The sequence below is a fragment of the Miniopterus schreibersii genome, assembly GCF_964146895.1.
Source record: "Miniopterus schreibersii genome assembly, chromosome: 14".
NCBI lineage: Eukaryota > Metazoa > Chordata > Mammalia > Chiroptera > Miniopteridae > Miniopterus > Miniopterus schreibersii.
Genome location: NC_138114.1, coordinates 31,412,957 through 31,432,247, shown reverse-complemented (window position 1 = coordinate 31,432,247; position 19,291 = coordinate 31,412,957). Strand labels below are relative to the sequence as shown.

General features: G+C 41.3%; 1 protein-coding gene across 13 annotated transcripts in view; it reads left to right on the top strand.

Annotated features, from left to right (window-relative positions):
• The window catches only part of SGMS1 (sphingomyelin synthase 1), a 225,450-nt gene that overhangs the window by 27,717 nt on the left and 178,442 nt on the right, over window positions 1–19,291 (top strand). For 4 of the 13 annotated variants that reach the window (XM_081157511.1, XM_081157513.1, XM_081157502.1 and 1 more), the window contains exon 2: window positions 736–831. The exons of the other annotated variants lie outside the window; for them this stretch is intronic. The gene's annotated coding sequence lies outside the window, so the exon portion shown is untranslated. The remainder of the gene's footprint in view (window positions 1–735; window positions 832–19,291) is intronic. 13 annotated transcript variants of the gene reach the window in all.

Genomic DNA, 19,291 nt, shown 5'->3' with positions numbered 1-19,291 from the left:
AATGAGAAGGGGTGGCGATGACCTGTTTGAGACAAGTCCTGAGCTTAAGACTTACGTTGCAATTTCATCTCTGGTGTTTTCTGGTTGAATGCTCTTGTAAGTCATCTCTGCCACTTAGCCGCCTGCTCTGGAAAATGGAATCGTTAAATTCTGCTTACCTCACAGGGCTGTGGGGAGGACCCACTGTAATAGATGAAATGCCAAAATGAGGTGTGTCGCAGGCAGCAGACCTGTGACTTGCAGGCCACCGTACTGCTGTGTCCCATAGCACGTACTGCAGTGGAGTATAGTAGTCAGTTGGGTCCAAATACCTTGGCTCGGAAGGACTCCAGGGGGTCGGCAGTCCTGGTGGTTCTGAGAGTGTCCCGTGGATGCCTTCTGTGTGTGGTCTCAGAAATCCAGAGCGAAACTCAGGTCCTTGAAGCTCCAGTTTTTGTTTGAGTGGAACTTTGGGCTATGTCACCGCCCTGAAATCGATGTGAATTAAAGGAAACTTACAGAGGAATTCCTTTGTTCCAGAAGTTTGCAGGGTGGGTGAACTTAACAGTTGTTTCCCACGTTTAGTATGTGATGGGATCATTCTTTTCACTTTTTTCCTTTCTTAAAAAACAAATAGTTAACAGTAGCATTTTAATCTAGAGACTTGTCATACATTGAGAACACTTTCTCATGTGAAGTAGCGTTCGCTTAATACAAAGCTTTGGCGATGACGTGTTGTTTTGCTTGTTCTTGCAGGGCGAGGGCAGCATGAACGAGCCCTGAATGTGCCTTTGGGCATATTTAGCCATTCATTTTTGATTAAGAGAAAGAAGCCGGCCATCCACTTGAAAGGTGAATAAACATTTCTATGCAATTTTGTATTATAAAAATTTTCAGACATACTGAAAAGTTAAAAGAACATGTAGGAGTTCCTACGCACTCACTGTGTTTAATAGTTGTTGGCATTTTGCCACATTGTGTGTGCACACGCTTGTGTATGTGTGTGTGTAGGTTTGTACACTTTTCTGCTGAAACGTGCAAGTTACAGACATCCTGACACATTATCCTAAATTCTTGGGAATGAGACTCCTAAAAATAAGGATATTCTTTTCTGAGAGGTATTTTAGAACATTTATAAACTATGTGACATAAAATAATTTAATTAAACACAGTTACAATTTGCTGTTAAAAGGTAATTTTGAATTTATGCTCCCTTAATAGCTGATATAAATAAAGTCAGATTTAAAAAAATCTTTAAACAGTGTTTTATTTAGTGGACAGATGTGCAATATGAATTTGTTTGTTATGAGAAACATCTGAATAAAAAGGATTGGAATTTGCACTATTATATGGGCCCTGTGCAGGAGAGGATTACTATGCTGAAGAGTCCTTGTAATCCACCCATCTGCCCACTTTGGCTGGTGACTATTGTTAGGCCAGTGGATCTGATTACTACGCCTGCTTCTTCCTGATCAGCATTCATACGTAGATCAGTCTCTGTGATCCAGTGTGATCAAAAGTCTTAATTGATTTAAAAAAAAAAATCTTTATTTATTTCAGAAAGAGGAGGGGAGAGGGGGAGATAGAAACATCAATGATGAGAGAGTCATTGGTTGGCTGCCTCTTGCGCTGTCCCGACTGGGGATAGAGCCCGCAACCCGGGCATGTGCCCTGACCAGGAATCGAGCCTTGATCTCCTGGATCCTAGGTTGATGCTCAAGTACTGAGCCACGCCCAGCTGGGCAAAAGTCTTAATTGATTTTTTAACCTGAAATTATTGGGAGACTGTAAAGAATATGAGTGGTAATGTCAAGTTGAGGTTATTATATTAAAGTCAAAATGATTCAAAATGATTCTCAGCCCATAATTTGACTCCCTGAGTTGAAACTTTACATAAAATCTTAAAGATGTGCTCAGCTATGATTATAATTATAGATTATTATACATTATCATCAATTACACAGTTATTACAACTCTGTGATTCTTACAGGCTGTCAACTATTCTACATTCTAATCTCAGTTACATTTTATTTATGGTCTCTTCCTCAAGTGGTCCCTGAGTATCTAAGCCTTTCTTCATAGGTGTTTATAAACTAAACCTGCCCACTTAGAGCATTATTTTAAAAGAAGTCCATTTAAGTGAGCCATTTAGGGCATCAGAGACTTCTTATATTCTCGTGTCTCATTTAGAACAACATGTTGGTGACAGCAGTAAAATTTCTTCAAAAGACACTGACATTCTGAAGGAGCTGTGACTGGAATTACAGGTATCTCAGAATGGTCTAGTTGGCTTTTTCCCTCTATCTGGTTGTACTTTGAAAAGATGAGGAGGAGTTGAGTGGGGCTCCATATGAGACATGGGCTTGAAGGACGGTGAAGTGAAGGCATGTGGGGCCCTGTATGGGGCCTTCAGTTGGCTCTCTGGTCCTGGACTGCTTAGATATGGGGTAATAATTTTTTTACTTTCTATTGAAATAGAACATACATACAAAGAAATACACACATTTTAAGTGTACAGCTCAATATAATTTTACAAACTGAACTCACCCATGTAACCAGCACCAGATCAGGAAACAAAATATTACCACTGCAGCCTCATGCTTCCTTCTGGACACTAGACACCACCCCATTCCATGGGGCTACTCTCTTGACTTCTAGTAGCATAAATTCATTTTGCTATTTCTCTCTTTCATATATATGCAGATTGTACTTTTTGAGTCCAGCTTTTCTCATTCAGCAATGTATTAGATTCCTCCATATTGTTGCATATAGTTATAGATTGCTCCTTTTTATTGCTTTGCAGCATTCCATCATGTGGGAACACAACAGTTTATTTATTCTCTTAGGTGGAGGTAATTTTTTTATGTTCACCCACCCAGGGCACCCTCCGGCAGAAATGAGGAGTAGACAAGGTTTTTATGCTCATTATGGTTCCAGTGGAGGTGGTCCCGGGTGGTCCCACCCCTGCCCAGCTTCTGCTGTGACTGAAGGAGGAACTCAGGCAGCAGAGAGGTGACTGAGACACAGTTGGGAGCTGTGTGTGGCTTTCACTCCTGTCCTGACTGCTGCTTTTCCTGTGGCTGACCATGTCCTACTGGCCCGTGTTTCCTCCATCCTTTCCTCTGCCGTTACCACATCTGTGCAGTCCTTTGAGGGGACAGTGCAGAACACAGCAAATTACAGGCAATCACTGAATACTTAAAGTTCGTTAGGCACTGACATTAGGTGTTAGATGAAGGGCAAGTCATTAAATGTGGCCTTAGAGTCACAGGCGTGGATGTGGCCCAAGCCCCTGGAAACCACTTGCACTGTAGAATTCAGGAGGTAAATTCAAAGGCCTGCCTGGGCAGGCTTGTAACAGGGTGGAAATTAAGCTGGGGCTTGTTCAGTAAGGAGTGATGGACACTGTGGAGAATGCATATATATGCTTTCCCCAATTTTTGACCCAGCAAAACATGTGTGGCTGGATTTAGCAAGTTCACCAATTTCCAGCCTTTAGGGAATAGAATGTTCATTGTAAGAAAGTGGTTCCCTTGGGGTTTGAATGTTTTTATGGATTATGGATGGTTTTGTAAATAAAGTTTTATTCAAACACAACCATGCATATTTGTTTATGTATTATCTATGTCTGCTTTTGTGCTATAACAGCTGAGTTGTTTAGTTGTGAAAGAGACCACAGTTGAGTAGTTCCAACAGTGACCATATGACCCATAATACCTAAAATATTTATCATCTTTCCCTTTACAAAAAAAGCTTGCCAGCTCCTACTTTACTTCATAAAAGCAGTCATAAAATAGTCTGAACCCATTAATTTTAGTGTTAATATCTTTATTCAGCAAATATTTAGAGTGCCTATTGTATGTCAGGCATAAAATAGTGATAGACAGATATGAATCTTGTCCTTGAGGAATTTACGAGAGGTTCCTGTGAACCTGAAGTTCCATTTTGGGATTATGCTCTCTATGAATCAAAACAGAAGTGTAGCCCAGCTGGCATGGCTCAATGGTTGAGTGTCAACCTATGAACAAGGAGGTTGTGGTTCGATTCCCAGTCAGGGCATATGCCCTGGTTGTGGGCTCGATCTCCAGTAGGGGGTGTGCAGGAGGCAGCTGATTAATGACTCTCTCTCATCATAGATACTTCTATCTCTCTCCCATTCGCTTCCTCTCTCTGAAATCAATAAAAACATATTAAAAAACAAACACACTGAAAGTGTAATATGGAAATAGAATTATGAAATCCTTAATTTTAAACTAACATATTGGCTGTATTTATTAATTTTAGAAATATGATTAATACTTATTCTACATAATCTAATGGTTGCTTCAGTTATAAGGTGCATGTGGTATGATGTACATAGAAATGACTTTGTTTAAAGGTCCTAATTGTTTATGTGTGGTAACACCAGCTGTTTGGGAGCTAGCACACCTTTTGAGGCAGTGTCTGAGGGACCAACAGTGCTTTCCTCTAAAATCTAAGGCACTTGTGAGCATTGGTCTGAAGGGACCACAGAGAAGGAATGTCGCCTGGTGCAACAAATAGTTTGATGAATGTGGTTAAAACTGCATACTGGTTGGTTTTGTTGCCAAAATAAATAAATAAAGTTAAGGTTTAGTTCATTTTTATGAAGAAGAAATGATACTTGCTGTTTGTGCTTAAAATGTTTTTAAAAATTCAATTCTGCTCTTCATTTTAATAATTTTTTATAGTTGTTCGGATTTAGGAGTAAATGAAAATGGAAAATAGAGAAGACAGAGAAAATAAATATCACAGTTGTTTTCCTTACAAAGCTGGAAACTGCAGGCTTAATTGCTTTGGTTAAAAATAAAGTTGTTCGAGCCCTGGCTAGAGTGGCTCAGTTGGTTGGAGCGCTGTCCCACATACCAAAAGATCACCAGTTTGATTCCGGGTTGGAGCGCACAACAGGATGTGGGTCTGATGATCCCTGGTCTGGGCGCATGCAGGAGGCAGCCGATCGGTGTTGCTCACACTGATGCTTCTCTCTCTCTGCCCCTCCCTCTTCCTCTCTCTCTAAAATCAATAAAACCATATCCTCAGGTGAGGACTAAAAAAAATAAAATAAAGTTTCTTGAAACAAATTTGATAATAGATCAGATCACTTGATCTGTGGCATTAGGAAAATTGGATCTTCTGTTCTACATAATACGGAGTTTTTTTGTCAAGAACTCCAGCCTCAGGAGTGTTTATTTCAGAGAGGGGAACAGACTAAAGTATAGAAAATGCAGATGAGTATAGTTTGGTAGAATAAACATGTCTGGAAAGCGTATTAGGATGATTCTTTTGCTTGCAAGTGAGAGAAAACCCAATTTCAAACTACCTTAAGTGAAAAAATGTATTGGCTTTGGTAATTGAAAGTCTAGAGATAGATCTGATTTCAGGAAGGCCTTGACTGGGGATCCAAATGATGTTATGAGGATTCATCTTGGCTGCATGTTCTTGGGCTACAAATCAAGACCTCCAGCAGCTTCAGGCTCTCATCATTGTAGTGATCATCCAAGATACTGTACAAATAACATTCTTGGCCTTGTGCCTAGCATTGGACCAGTCACTGGGGCCAGGGACGTTGTCCTTTCCTGACAAGTCAGCCAGGCCATGTGCTTCACTCCTACGGCCTGAGGTCAGCACCTCTGCAGCTGAAGATGAAGCACTGATTGATGACAGTGAGGAATGATTTCCTCCAGAAGTAAATCAGGGCGATTACCAAGAGGGTTAGTGGTGCTGGGAGGCAAACTTTAATAATAAGAATAAAATGTATCTTGATGGTTTGCAAAGCATTTCCAGGGATAGTCTCTCGTTTGACCCAAAGGAAGCATCAGGCTAGTCGGGATAAAGAATTAATAAAGAACATGGGTCCGGGGGCAAGACTACATAGTAGGTTCAGTTAGTAGCCACATACGATTTTGACAAATTATTTAATGTCTCTGTGCCCCAGTTTCCTTAGCTGTGCAGTGGGGATAGAGGTCTCTGTCTACCTCACAGGGTTGTGGATGGGTTAAATTAGTGGATATTTGTAGGCTCTTAGTGCCTGATGCATGCTGGTCTCTCTAGCCCTTGTTATTGCTGTTAATCTTTACAACAGCCCTGCCAGTAGTGCCCTCTTCACTTCACAGGGTGGATGCCGAAGTCCAGAGTCACATGGCCTGTAAATGTGGAGCCAGTAGCATGCGGGTCTCCTGACTTCTTCCCTGTCCCCACACTTGCCTCTTTGTAGTGGTGGTGGGTGTTTTGGCTTCATAATAATTGGAAGAAGCAGAGAGGAAAATGCTCCTAGAAGGTGGGCCTGCTGTTTGGAAGTCCCTAAGTGTACCGAGGGCAGCGCTATTTAGATCTTCTGCTTGCAAATGGATCTCTCTCTTCCCATGTACAGAGTGCCCCCAGGCGTATGTAGGCAATATCACTTTGAGGAGATTCACACTGGCATTGTTCTACCTGGTGGGCGCAGCTGGGGACGATCAGCCATACCTCGGGTTGGCATTCACTTGGGAAAGGTTTGCTGATTGTTTAATCAAATCCATATTCTGAGCTTTAGAGGAATCTGGGACTCCTGGCTGGGAGGTGGTCTGAACCTGTCAGTATGGTGTGAAGATATAACTTCTGACGGAGCCAGGCTTGGACCACCCGAGAATGCTGCTTCCAAGGCAAGGCCTTCAGCCAGTTCTGCCTAGAAATAGACCCTGTTTTCCTCATTACGAGCATTTTCCCAGAATGTTAAGAATGTTTTGTGGGGAAGTTATTCAAGTGACTTAATGGAGAAGGTTTGCCCTGGAGACTCAGACTCTGGTGTGACCCAGACGTCTAAGGAGGGTCATGTTGCTTTCTGAAGACAGTGATTTCTTTGTACTTACTGTGGACTCAAGACACTGGACACTCAAAGTATCACTGTGGGTAATCCATGATACACCCCCCAAATATGCAGCTATGCACAAAAGGAAAAACTTAGCAGAAACCACAATTTTGGCTTTCCCTGCAGTGATTTTGAGGAAAAACGGTGCTATTCAGTATTCCCAAAGCCTGCTTCATCGCCAGACCCACTTGCTCACTGCATGAAAACGCCGCCCTGCCCGCATGTCCTCCCACGTCACCACTGTGCCTGGCACGGGGGAGGCACTCAGATATTTCTTGAATGAACAAACCTATCTGAACAGTGCCTTTTTCTTCATTTTCAATTTCTTTCGACAGGAAGTTATTTACCATGTAGATAGATGTCTTCAGGAACTTCCGCTCAGACTCTTACATTATCTTCTGCGTCTGAACACACCACCTTATATTGTTTCTTTAGATGAAGATGCTGCTGCTTTGACAACTGGTTCTAACACCTGGTTTTACAATGATATTTATATTCTAAATAACAACACCTATTCAGAGAGTAAAGGGATTAGCTACTAATTCTGTAGAAATGACCCTTGGTTTGCAAAATGCTTGTGGGAATCTTAATAGATTCTTAGATTTAATCCCACTTACTTTATTCTTAGCTCCTTGGGAGCTTTTGGCCTTGCTCAGTAGTCTGGGATTGAATATTAATAGTTTCTCCATTGTCTTTAACCTGACCTCATTTTATAGCTAGAAAATCAGGGTCAACCTTATTTCCTGTAATGTCAGCAATAAAAGTAATAACATTACTATCACTGTGTGATGAGCACTACTCTAAGTTCTTTTATTGATGATTCTATTTAATATTTTTAACAACCCTGTGGCCATTATTTTATAGATGATGAAACAGGCCCAGCCAGGATGTCCTGAGTGGCCGCACACCTGCTCATAGCATTCACGTGCATGTATTGTACTGCCAGTTGGTGTGAGCCAGCATCCCGGCAGGGGCTCTTAAACTGCCTGCATAGTGGAATCATCCTGCGGGCTTTAGAAACACTCTGTGTCTAGGTACATCTCCCCCGCCCCCCACATTCTCCCACCTCGGCCTCCTTCCCTTGTGTTCTTAGTTTCTTGGTTTGGGGACTCAGGTAAGGATACAGTGCATTTAGGATTGAGAACTGGAGCCGCAGCCGCAGTATTACTTGGTAACTTGTTAGAAGTAGGAATTCTTAGGTCCCACCCAGACATACTGAACTGAAACTCTGTGGGTGAGGTCTAGGCATCAGTGTTTTAATAAACCCCTAGGTGAGTCTTCTTTTGACTTGTAAAACACACATAACATTAAATTTACCATCTTCACCATTTTTGAATTTACAGTTTGGTAATGTTAAGTGTAGGCACATAGTTGTGAAAAAGATCCCTAAAAGTTTTCATCTTGCAAATCTGAAACTATACCCATTAAACCACAACTTTCCCTTCCTCCCACTCCTTGCCCCTGGTGTCCACCAGTTGATTTTCTGCTTCTATGAATTTGACTACTTTAGATACCTCATCTAAGTGGAATTCCAGGTGATTCTTAGCCACACTCAAGTTTGAGGACCATTGAATTCCCAAATTTGATTTGGCTCATCCCCCTCCAGACTCCCACCCCATCATCAATATGAACTGTATTGTGAATTGCAAGCGTTCCTGTGCACGCTGTGCTCTTTCTAGTCCTGCCTCTCCCACTTCGTTGTTCCATGTCACTTCGATCAAGTTTCTTAATTTCCCTGAGGTGTTTCCTTATCTGTATAAGGGGGTAACCTAACTTGTGGTTTAGTAAAAATTAAATGATTAGACCCATGTGAAAGTATTTTGTAAGTTGTCAAGTGGTACACTAATGAAATACTAAGTGTAGATGGAACAGTCTTCTCTTTTTTAAGTTTAGTTTTTATTTTGATTGAGATTCCATAAGCTTGATTTTTATTTTAAAGAGTTGTATAGTTCCACAAGGCCTCTTGTTCCCTTCATGCTGTTGTTCCTCCCCCTCCCCAATTTCTTATTTGGTGTTTATCTTAAACTATGTAAGCAGGATGCACAGGTACCATATATAGTATAGTTTGATTAACCTTCCTGCACACAAACTTTGTTTTCCTTGGATTTAATAATTGTCTTGTTTTTAAAAAGTTGTGTACTAACCACTAATTTAGCCATATACAGTCTTTGTGTGAATTTCCTACCAATATCTTAATACATTTAGATATTTTACCAATTTTACCTTCTTGACAAATGCCCTGCTCCAATCTAGACTAGTTCCTCTCTAGGTCTGCTGTGCACCACGTCTTGAGAGGAACTCTTCCTTCAACTCCATGCTGGGGGTTTCTTTCATCTCGCTCTTATATTGGCTTCCCTGTTTCTCTCATTCTGTATTTTCTTCTTTCTTGCTTTACTCTCTCATTTTAGCAGACCATATCTTCTGGAACCTTCCTAACAAAAGACACAGAGGTATGACTTTTGAGTTGTTTTACATCTGAGAACGTCATGTTCATATTTAATTTATAGTCTGTCTGGATGTGGAATTCCAGATTGGAAATCTCTGAACCTCAGAATAGTGAATGCTTTGCTCTTTGCCTTCTGGCTTCCAGTGTTGATGGTGAGAAGCTAAGACCTTCTGATTCCCAGTCCTTTGTAGGTGACTGATTTTTCTTATTTTTTTCTCCTGGACTCTTGGGTTCTTTTTTTTTATCTTCAATGTCCTGAAATGTCATAATGATATTGCTTGGTGGGAGAGTCTGTTTTCATTTATTGTGCTGAGATCCAAATGGTCACTTCCAGGCTGGAAACTCATCTTCTTTTTTAGAGATTTTCTTGAAGTATATTATTATTGCTTTTTCCCTCCATTTTCTCTGTTTTTGCCTTCTGAAATTCCTGTTGGATGTTGACTTACTTGTCTAATGACTGTCCTATCTTTTTTCCTATTTTCCATCTCTGTTTTTAAGCTATTAGAATATTTTCTTCTTTTTTAATCCTTCTGTTAAATTTTTCATGTTATTATGTTTTCATTTCCTGCCAGCTCTTCTTTTTGCTTTTTCTCTGAATGCTTCTATTTTATAGAATCTTATTTCATGACAGTATTTTCTGTTAGTTCTCTGAGGAGATTAATGATGCTTTTTTTTTCTTTTTGAAACTTCCTTTTTCTACATAAATGTTAAGTTGATTTTTTTAAAACTGTTTGTTCCTCTCATTCCTATTAGATACTTTATGTGTCTGGTGCTCCTTGACTGTCTGTTCATGTTTAAGAATGGGGCTCACAAATGGGAAGATATGGCTTCTTTGGGCCTGGTGAGTCAGTTGCCATCATCCATTTGTCCTTGTGGATCTACGCTGTTAAAAAGCAAGAATTGTTATATTGGGTTTTTAGGAGGAAAGGAACTAAATCTGTGTTAACTCACTGTCTTTAACTGGAAGTCAGTGTAGAAGTCTTAAAAAGCAAATCCAGGGCAGGATTTGTAGCACTGGTATTTGGTCAGACACATACCTGCAGTGGCGAGCCTTAGCTGGCGTGCTTTTATTTTTAAGGCAGGATATATATATTTAGATTGTCTCAGCAGAGATCTTGGCATTCTTGTTAACTCTGCAGCAGCTGCCTCTTTTTCTTCGTTAAACACTCTCATTTCAGATATAAAATACCAATAAATTTATAAATAATTGGGCTTTGTGATAAAAAATAAGAATCCTTAAAAAAAGATCCCTGTTGATGTTTCTAAAAGGAATTTTCTGATTGTAAGTGTATAATCCTTAGATTAAAATGCAGCTGACATAGTAAGCCTTCTTACGTGAAAAGCCAAATAATAGGCTTTAATGCCATTTGTCCTTTACCACCCACAAAGGGCATTCTGTAGGCCAGAGAGATTGGATGTTAATATGGCATAGGGATTGAGGCTGTGATTTTGATCCCTAGTAAATGCTTCAACAAAGCATTCAAGCACAGAATGTCAGTGAGTAGCTAAAAAACTTGTAAAAAACTAACCTTGATTCTGGTAGCAGGTCTTTGCAAAAATTAAGCAGTTTTTTGGAGGGCAGTGTGGTTCTTTTAATATAGGTCAACTGACCTTGGATTATTTCACGATGTGCTGTGTGTGGTGACAAATTCAATTGCTTTCTGTTCTCTCTGAATGTTGGACATGTCCTCTGTCAAATATTCATGCTTCCTCCTTGCTTACTGGAGCACAGCCGCTCAGAGGAGAGCCTTGGTCTTTGCTGGCCCTGGTGGTGATTAGATAACAAGCTCTCCTCAGATTTGCAGCCGTGTGCAGTAACAGCTCCTCAATTGCTGTAGCTTCACCACTGAGAGAGGAAAGGAAACCTCTCGGCTCCCATGCTGATTGCTATGGAAGCTTGCCCAAGATACATCCTTTCGTGCAGGGCTGTGTGCAGAGCCGAGAAATTGCTTTCCACTTAAAAGCACTGGCCTATTATTACTTTATAAACCTTTGAGGAAATCAGATTCATAGGTTTTCTAAGTTTAGAAAGTCACTTACTTTTATTATTTAAAGCCTCTGACAATCTAGGGGTAATTTTGGTTATTGTCTTGAGGTTGAATTAAATTAATAGGAAGCACAGTACTGTTGAGCTCTAAAAAAACACTAAATATAAATAAAATATGAGTCCTTGCAGTTTAGGAAAGGTCCCTTTTTGTTCAGTTAGCAACTCCTCTTTCTCTCTACTTCTCTCTCTCCCTGGTGCCTTCCAAGTCCGTCTCCTTGTATGTGGTAGGGAAGTGAACTTGGAGTCGCGCCTGTTCCTTAGTAGGCAGACACCAGAGTCCTGTGTAGGGGGAAGGCTGCTGCTGAGGACGCTTAGCTGACCGGGCCCAGCCTGGGCTTCCTGAGTCTGTCATCTCATCGATCGTCATGTTGCTGCCCGGGCCACACTTCCACGCTTAAAGCTCCAGCCCCAGCGTGAGCAAAATATTTCCTCGGTTATCCTCAGCTTAGCTGAAGTAGCCTGAGTCTTTTGAAAGACTTGTAGATTTTGTGAGTTAGCAAAGGAAAATAAACTTTTTTTTTTAAAGTTAAAAGAGACCTACAGCTGATCTTTGCAGAAGCTACCAGTTTCTGATCTTGCTAGAGCTCCCTCGCTCCCAGGGTTTACCTCCTGCAGTATTTACAGATTACTGGAGAAGGGGTCAGAAGAATCAAATACTTAGAGCTTCCAAGTAATTTAGATGATATGCCCGCAGCGCAACCATTATTTAAAATTCCTTTCTCTTGCCAGCATGATGTTGGCATTAGTATGTGGTAATTATAATTTGTACTCTTTAACAAATTCCTGTTTGCAGAAGTTTATTACATACATTATAGTGTAATGGGTGATGATATTAAAAAAGCTCTCAGGAAATGAAGGGTTAAGTTTATGAGATAGATGACTTTGTGATTCAAAAAAATGTATGATACAGACTACAGCTTTGTCATTTGTGATTTGAGATTGTCATGAATAGGCCCCTCATCTGGTTGAGAATTTTAACTACCTCGTTTCTCTATGGAAAAATTGCTCTTCAGACAGAGTGTGAATGAAATATTCTGTCCATTGTGGGACTGTGCTACTCTTGGAGGGGATCAGAAGAAAGAGTGGCATTTATGGAATTTGGCCGTTCTGTGGAAAGGGGTGTGTTCCTCTAGCTGCAGCTGTGGTGTCTGCTGGGAGCATAGTGGGGACAAGGGTGACTCTTAAGAGACTCTAAGATCAGTGTACTGTACTTGGTGAGGGGTTTCAAAGGTTATTGGCTTTTCCCACCAGAGCCCAGTATCTGATGCCTTTTGTGGAGGCCATAGTTATTACATTGTTCGAGAGATTTACTCTTGGGTCCATAACGAGGACGAACTGGCTATGTTACTGTTTAAAGAAATTGGGTGTCAGCTGCAGGGCGAACTGCTTTAGCATGCCCATCACCCACCTTCTTGTGGGGCGTCTCTTGGATCACAAGCTGGGGCTAAGTGAGAGTGATAGGTGGTTGTGCTTAGGGAAGCACTTGATTTTGCTTAGGGAAGCATCTGGGGGTCCCACCCTCTCTAACACGGGAAGTGTGATGCAGGGAAGGAGAGGAAGAGACCACACCCGAAGGCTTTGAGGATTGTGCACTATCAGAGACAGCTCTAACAGGATGTGGAAACTGGCCTGCGACCCTGGGGCAAAATAGCTCTGGGAAGATCAGAAGGGTGTGTTTTTGAGGTGAACGGCTGCACTTCTTTCCTTTATGTATTTTTCTTTTGATTTCCTGTGCAACTTAGAAGAACCTTTCAGAGGATATTGGAAATGCTTTTGCCCATACTTGGGCCATGGCTTTCAAGGTCAAATGTGTGCCCTGTAGCCCCCCAGGATGGTGCTGCCAACAACAGCGCTAATGGGGGAAGGAGCTCTCAAGAATGCTAGTCTGGGTGCCAGGTCTTCTGGAGGATTCTCTTTGTGTGTTCTGTTTTTAATAAGGAAGCTGGGTCCTATAGTTTATTTCACTACTGTATATATGAAAGAGAAAGGAGAATGAAGAGGGTATAGAATGAGATTATGGAGAAGGTGGCAAAGTTAAGAGGAAAACAAAAAGGACCTCTGCTTAACTTTCATAATTTATTCATATTTAGTTTAAAAAATCTGTGAACTAGGCATCTTTGAAGTACAGTGTTTCTTATTAATTTTTGCAAGGTCACAGACTCATAATTTTAACAGTGGAAAGCTGTTCTTCAATTGCTTTTTTTGTTTTGCAAAAACCCAGTATGAAAAACATGACTGTGATACTGCCCTGGTGGGGGGTCCCTCCTGTCACCTCTCTCTCTACTCCCACCCCCACCCCCGCATGAAGAGACCTTTACAATGCTGCAGAGCACACTTGAAACAGTTGAATTCTGTCATTTTCTGGCAAGGAATTGTACATTTTTTTCTCTTTGTTTTGGCAAATGAGAATGTTGGGATATGAGCAGTGGATGGGTGTCACCTCTTCACCACCCTCTCGTGCCCCCCCCTCCCACCAAGGAGGCTGCACAGACTTTGATTTTTCAATTATTTGGGAAACCTATATAATGCAGTACTCTGGTATCCTTGGTTACAAATCTGATCCCATGATGGTAGTTTCAAGAGTTGCTTTTCTGCCCAGAAGAAGGGGCGTGAGCCTTGGAAGAGGTGGCCCTCCCCAGTGAACCGGATGTACAGAACACATCGTGGGCATCTGGCCAGGCAATGCCCATTGCTGCTCTGTTTCTAGTTACAGAGGTGACTGGCTGGCCCTGTGGTCAGAACTTTTAAAAAATGCGTGGTATTTTTTCCTTTGTGGTGATGGTTAGAACCTTCTTTGATGATATGGTATGTACAGTCTCAAGTTTTGAATCTGATAAGATAGATCTGGGTGTAAATCCTAGCTGCTTGGCTGTGACCACGGGAAAATAACTTAACATTCTAAACCTTAGTTTTCTCATATGGAGATATTATTTATTTCGGGGTTATTTTAGGGATTAATTGAGAATCAATGTATATAGGTATATATACATACATGTAAGTTTTATATCTATGTTGATATGTAGGTTTTTACATCCATGTTATATATATGTATACACATACATGTGCACTATATGTGTATTGTGCTCAGTACCTGACACACAGTGAGTGCTAAATACATGGGAGAAGTTATTATCATACTATTATATATTATTATGCTATAATTATATGCAAATATTGCGATATGCTGGGCACTGCATGGTGCCCCTCTGTGTGCCACCCTGCCAGATGCAATAGTGCTTGCTGTAGGGAAACAGAAAAAGATGCCAGGTTTTGTTTGAATTGCATCCAAATTCTAATTTGCTTTTCTTAATTCTTATTCTTCTAACTCTTAAGCCTTGGTCTTTTGTTAATGTTCACCACGTTCTCTGAAAGTCTTACCTATTAAAGTGGACATGACATTTCTCTGGGGCAGGGAATGTAGGCAGCCTGGCCACTGGTGAAGTGACCTCATAAAGATGTGTTTCTTAATCTGTTTACCTTTTTAGGCTTACTTTTTCCTCCATGGATATTAAGGGAGAAAGAATTTGCTCGTGAAACAAACTGAATTTATCAGGCAGCCATTAGTTTTTTTCTACTTTTTATCAGTAATTTGATCAGAGCCTTGGTCAGAAAGAGATAACTGGTGTTTGCATTTGGACTTGATAAAATTCTTGCCAGCAGCAAAGACTATTTAAAAAAAATTGATTTGAGAGAAAGAGATCGATTTGTTGTTTCACTTATTTATGCATTCATTGGTTGATACTTGTATGTGCCCTGACTGGGGATCGAACTGTCAACCTTGGAGTACTGGGACGATGCTCTAAACAACTGAGCTGCCCAGCCAGGGTGGCAAAGACTATTTTGGCAGTTAGCTTGTCCAGATGGATCGGGGCAGAAGCTGTTTCTTTTACTCTTCTTTGAAACAGCAGAGAATCGCAGGGCCTGCAATACATTGTTAATGTTAGGACCCTAATTGGGAACTCTAGGTACAGAGCTGAAGCACATAGACCTCGAGTGTATCTCTCATTTCACTCATTGGGTCTTTGTCTTTTAAAAGAATTTCATGTGTGATGCAGTGGTCCAGATTATGTTGATTTTTTTCCAGAATTATTAAAAAATACATGTTTAGAATAGTTGAAATGCACAAGGAATGCCCATTTCCTTTGAATCATTAACATTGAAAGGATTGGCCTGAGGCTTAATAACAGATTTACTAGAAGAGGGTTTCTGTTATGCTCAGTGATTTTATACAACTGAGCTCTGGTCCTTTAGAACTGTTGTTGTGAAGGGACCAAGACTAGGAGATGTTGGTTGTGTGACTTTTTCTGCAAGTGAAGGCTGGTTCAAATAGTAAAGACTACCAAAGCAACACTTGCCCTTGTTCTCAAATTTCCTTCTGGTCCCGAGAAGCCAGGAGGCCTAGAAAAGTTTCCATCAGCTTTCGTGGCGTTTTTCCCCTGGAGGGTCCACAGTGTGCAGTACTTGGCCAGTGTAAAGACTCAGAGAAAGAGCTGTGGAGAAGATTAGCTGTTCTTGCTGCTGTGTGGCCTGGTCACAGGCTCTCCCACCAGCCTCCTCTGGTGGGGATCACTCCAGCTTCCTTGGACAGCACATGATGTCTCTGGGAGGTTAAGCCACCTCTCCAGGTCACATAACAGTGCTGAGGCAGCATTGATGCCGGATCCATTTATCTCCAAAGTGCACACGTTTAACTACCATGCCTGTTGCCTCCCAGCTAGGAAAACCCACTGGCTCCAAAATTTGTGCTTTTCCTGCTGTCCTGTTGTCCTCATTCTTACTGTTCATCCCTTCCAAAAACACCAAACTTCCAATCCACACCTTTTCCTGCATCTACAGGCACAGCACTTAGAGGCCTCACTTCTTTTGGACAGAGAAAAAGCACCTCAGTGCATTGTAGATTGTTTTTCCTTATTTACGTAGATGAAAAGTGACCACAGGAAGGTAAATATAAATCTGTGTGTGCTGTTTTGTTTTTTTTTTAAACCAACCTTTACTTTTGATAAAGGTTTAGGAAGAAGAGTCTAGGAATTATGAATTGGATGGAATTGGTGGGAGTTCTGAAGGTGTGGGCTTAGAGATAGTAAAAGAAGGGAATCCAGACAGCTGGAGCCACTGGAGAGCAGACAGCAAGGGATCCTCATGGCTCCCTCTGGCTCAGAAATAATGTTACTCCATCCTTTCATGTAGTCGTTCCTTCCTTTCTTCATTCAGGTAGCCCAGCATTCACCAAGCCTTACCGAGTGGCTGTTTTTTCAAGCTCTTTTTGGTGCTATGTAAGAACAAAGGGTGTGATGAATTTCATCTGCCTCCTTTTAATGGGAGCAAAAGGAAATTCAGAAGAAACACAAATGTGTATATGTACCTGTTTAAAAATATTGTTCTTATAGTACCAGATGCTCTTTGCTTATAAAAATAGGATGTTTGGTATATTTTAGAAATGTGTGGTCAAGGCAAAAGTGTTTGAAAAATTGTGAGGTTCTTACCCTGCCTGCTTCTTTTTCTAGAGAACTAGACAGATATTCTCACACCCCTCTCCCTCCCACACCTGAAAGGTGGCGGTGTGAATAAATGGGGAGGTATGACATTTCGTCATTTCCTGAAAGCAGGCATTTAAATGCAAAACATAGTGATGAAATAAGAGATAGAGTAGTTTATAAATTTATTATTTCCAAAAAGTCTAAAATACTGGGAATGTTTGATTGAAGTGGGACAGAATATTTTCTCCCTTTTTTCCTTGTGGAAAAAGGAAATTTTGAAGCATTTGAGTTAAGTGTGTGTTTCTATTTTTTTAGAGCCCGCTTTATGATGCATATAAAAAGGGATCCCAAACTCGAGTGCCTCTTGGGGCCAGACAGGTAACATAAATTGGGGAAGTGGGTTGGATATTAGATAACAGCAGAAGCTGGGCTCGGTAACATACCAAAGAGCTGTGTGCCACTTATAACAGGAGCAGATGCTGCTAGGACCTGCTCCCTGTTGCCAGATGGTGCCCACCTGGGGGGTGGAGGGCAGATCATCCAATTTTCATAGAAATTCAGAGTTTTATGTAACTGACTGAAAACTTGAAGCAACACCAGTGCCTTGTGGATCAAACCAAACCTGCTTGTGGTTTGCATTTGACTCATAGGTTACTACTTTGAAACCTCTTGGTTTTATACCACTTAGTTTTGTGTATAACCAGTATATTCTGGTACTCACAAAATAACTACCTTTGTGTTTTACACTTAAAAATAAAAATTTCAAGCATTAATTATGGAATTTCTAGTTGAATTTGAATGGAAATATTTCTATTTGTTATGGGGTTAGTTATAAATGCATAGTATAGTGCCTTGCACACAGTAGGTCTTTAATAAAGATTTGTTAAACTGAACTGAATGCTAATAATAATAATAATAATAATAATAATAATTATAGTCCATAACCCTCCAATTTACAAGAATCAGAGAGAAATTTGGGAACCGAAGGCACTGTCAACAGAATAAAACAAAGAAAATCAATGTTTTCTGGTTGTAGTGGCCTCTACTGTGTCAAGCAAATAGGCAAAGCATCTGTTCGCAAAAATGAAGGAGCTACGTAGAGGTTAAGGTAAAAAAAAAAAGAGCAGGGCAAGCTCATTGAGTGCTTTTCAGTGTGAGTCTTTGCTCAGTCTCATTTTCTAAGCTATTGCTTCTCTGGTTTGGCTTCTTTTGATGTTTTATTTTTGTCATTCTCTTGCACTTCTAAAAGCCAGAGGTTGTCAGAATTTTCCTACCCTGTCCATGTGTTCTTGATGGCAAGGAAGAACTTAAGCAGAAAAAGCATTAATTGAAGGAATATCCAGCAGTTACCAAAGGAAGTGAGGTTGCCAGAACCACAGCCAAAGCTGTATCATGGGAAGTGGCCACTACTGCACCGTGGACGTTCCAATGAGGACGCCCTGCTGGCTCCAGCCAAGCCCTGGCGTAGAGTTATCTCCATGCCACTCGGCTGTATTCTCCTTTGTCCCTGTCTCCTTGTGTCACTTGTTCCAGATTCAGAGTCCTGGGTGGGAGCATGATTGTCCAGGCCTTGGTGACATGTGCACACACTGGGTGGCAGCACTGGGGGGAAACCATGGCCTCCCTTCTCAGCATCTCCGACGGGTGGGTGCCCCTCCCACCAGTACTTGCCCATTAAGGATGATACCCCCACATAGGAGATGCAGATGCTGGCACCACTATGTGTTAACTTTCAAACCACTCCCGGGGAGGACGATTAGAAGCCCTGGGGCCAACTAGAGGCGAAGGAGTCCGGTGCCATGTCATTCCTAGGACTTGGCACCTCGTGGCTGAATGGAGGGTTCAGAGAGGTTAAGTAAATGGCCAGGGTCCTTTAATGGCAGAGGGGATTTTTACCCATTTGTACCTGACTGCCAAACTCATGCCTTTTATTACTTCTCACCCAGACGTCTCTTTCATGTTACATAAATGTCAGCATTTCAGAGCCCTTTCCCGTCTCCAGCTGAAGGGCGCTGGTCCGCTCTGTTCCGAGCAGATGCAGGAGGCAGTGCTGCTCTGACGAGGAAACTGATGGAGACGGCGTTGTCACCTGCTTTGCAGCAGCAGGAAATCCTTCAAGTGTCAGTATAGATGGTTTTGGACGTGGAGAGCTTTGTAGAAGAATCCTCTTACAGCATAGTTTTTAGAAAATGATTGATTTTGTTGCATTCTACAAATCTCTCTTGTATGTAAGGGGTTTTAGACACTGTGCTAAGCCCGGGGCTACTGAGTTGAGTAAGACCATTTCTGCCCCTCCCACACATGTAAGAGAAGAAAAGGGTAGGCAGCAATGTATAAACACCTTGCCTATTTCATAAAAAGCTGACAAAGGGAAAAGTTTAGAGGGCAAAGGAATCTTGAAAGCCCATCTAGAAAAAAAGACAATAACTCATGCTAACCCTTCCCCCAGTGCTCTTATTACTTATAACACAAGGGTG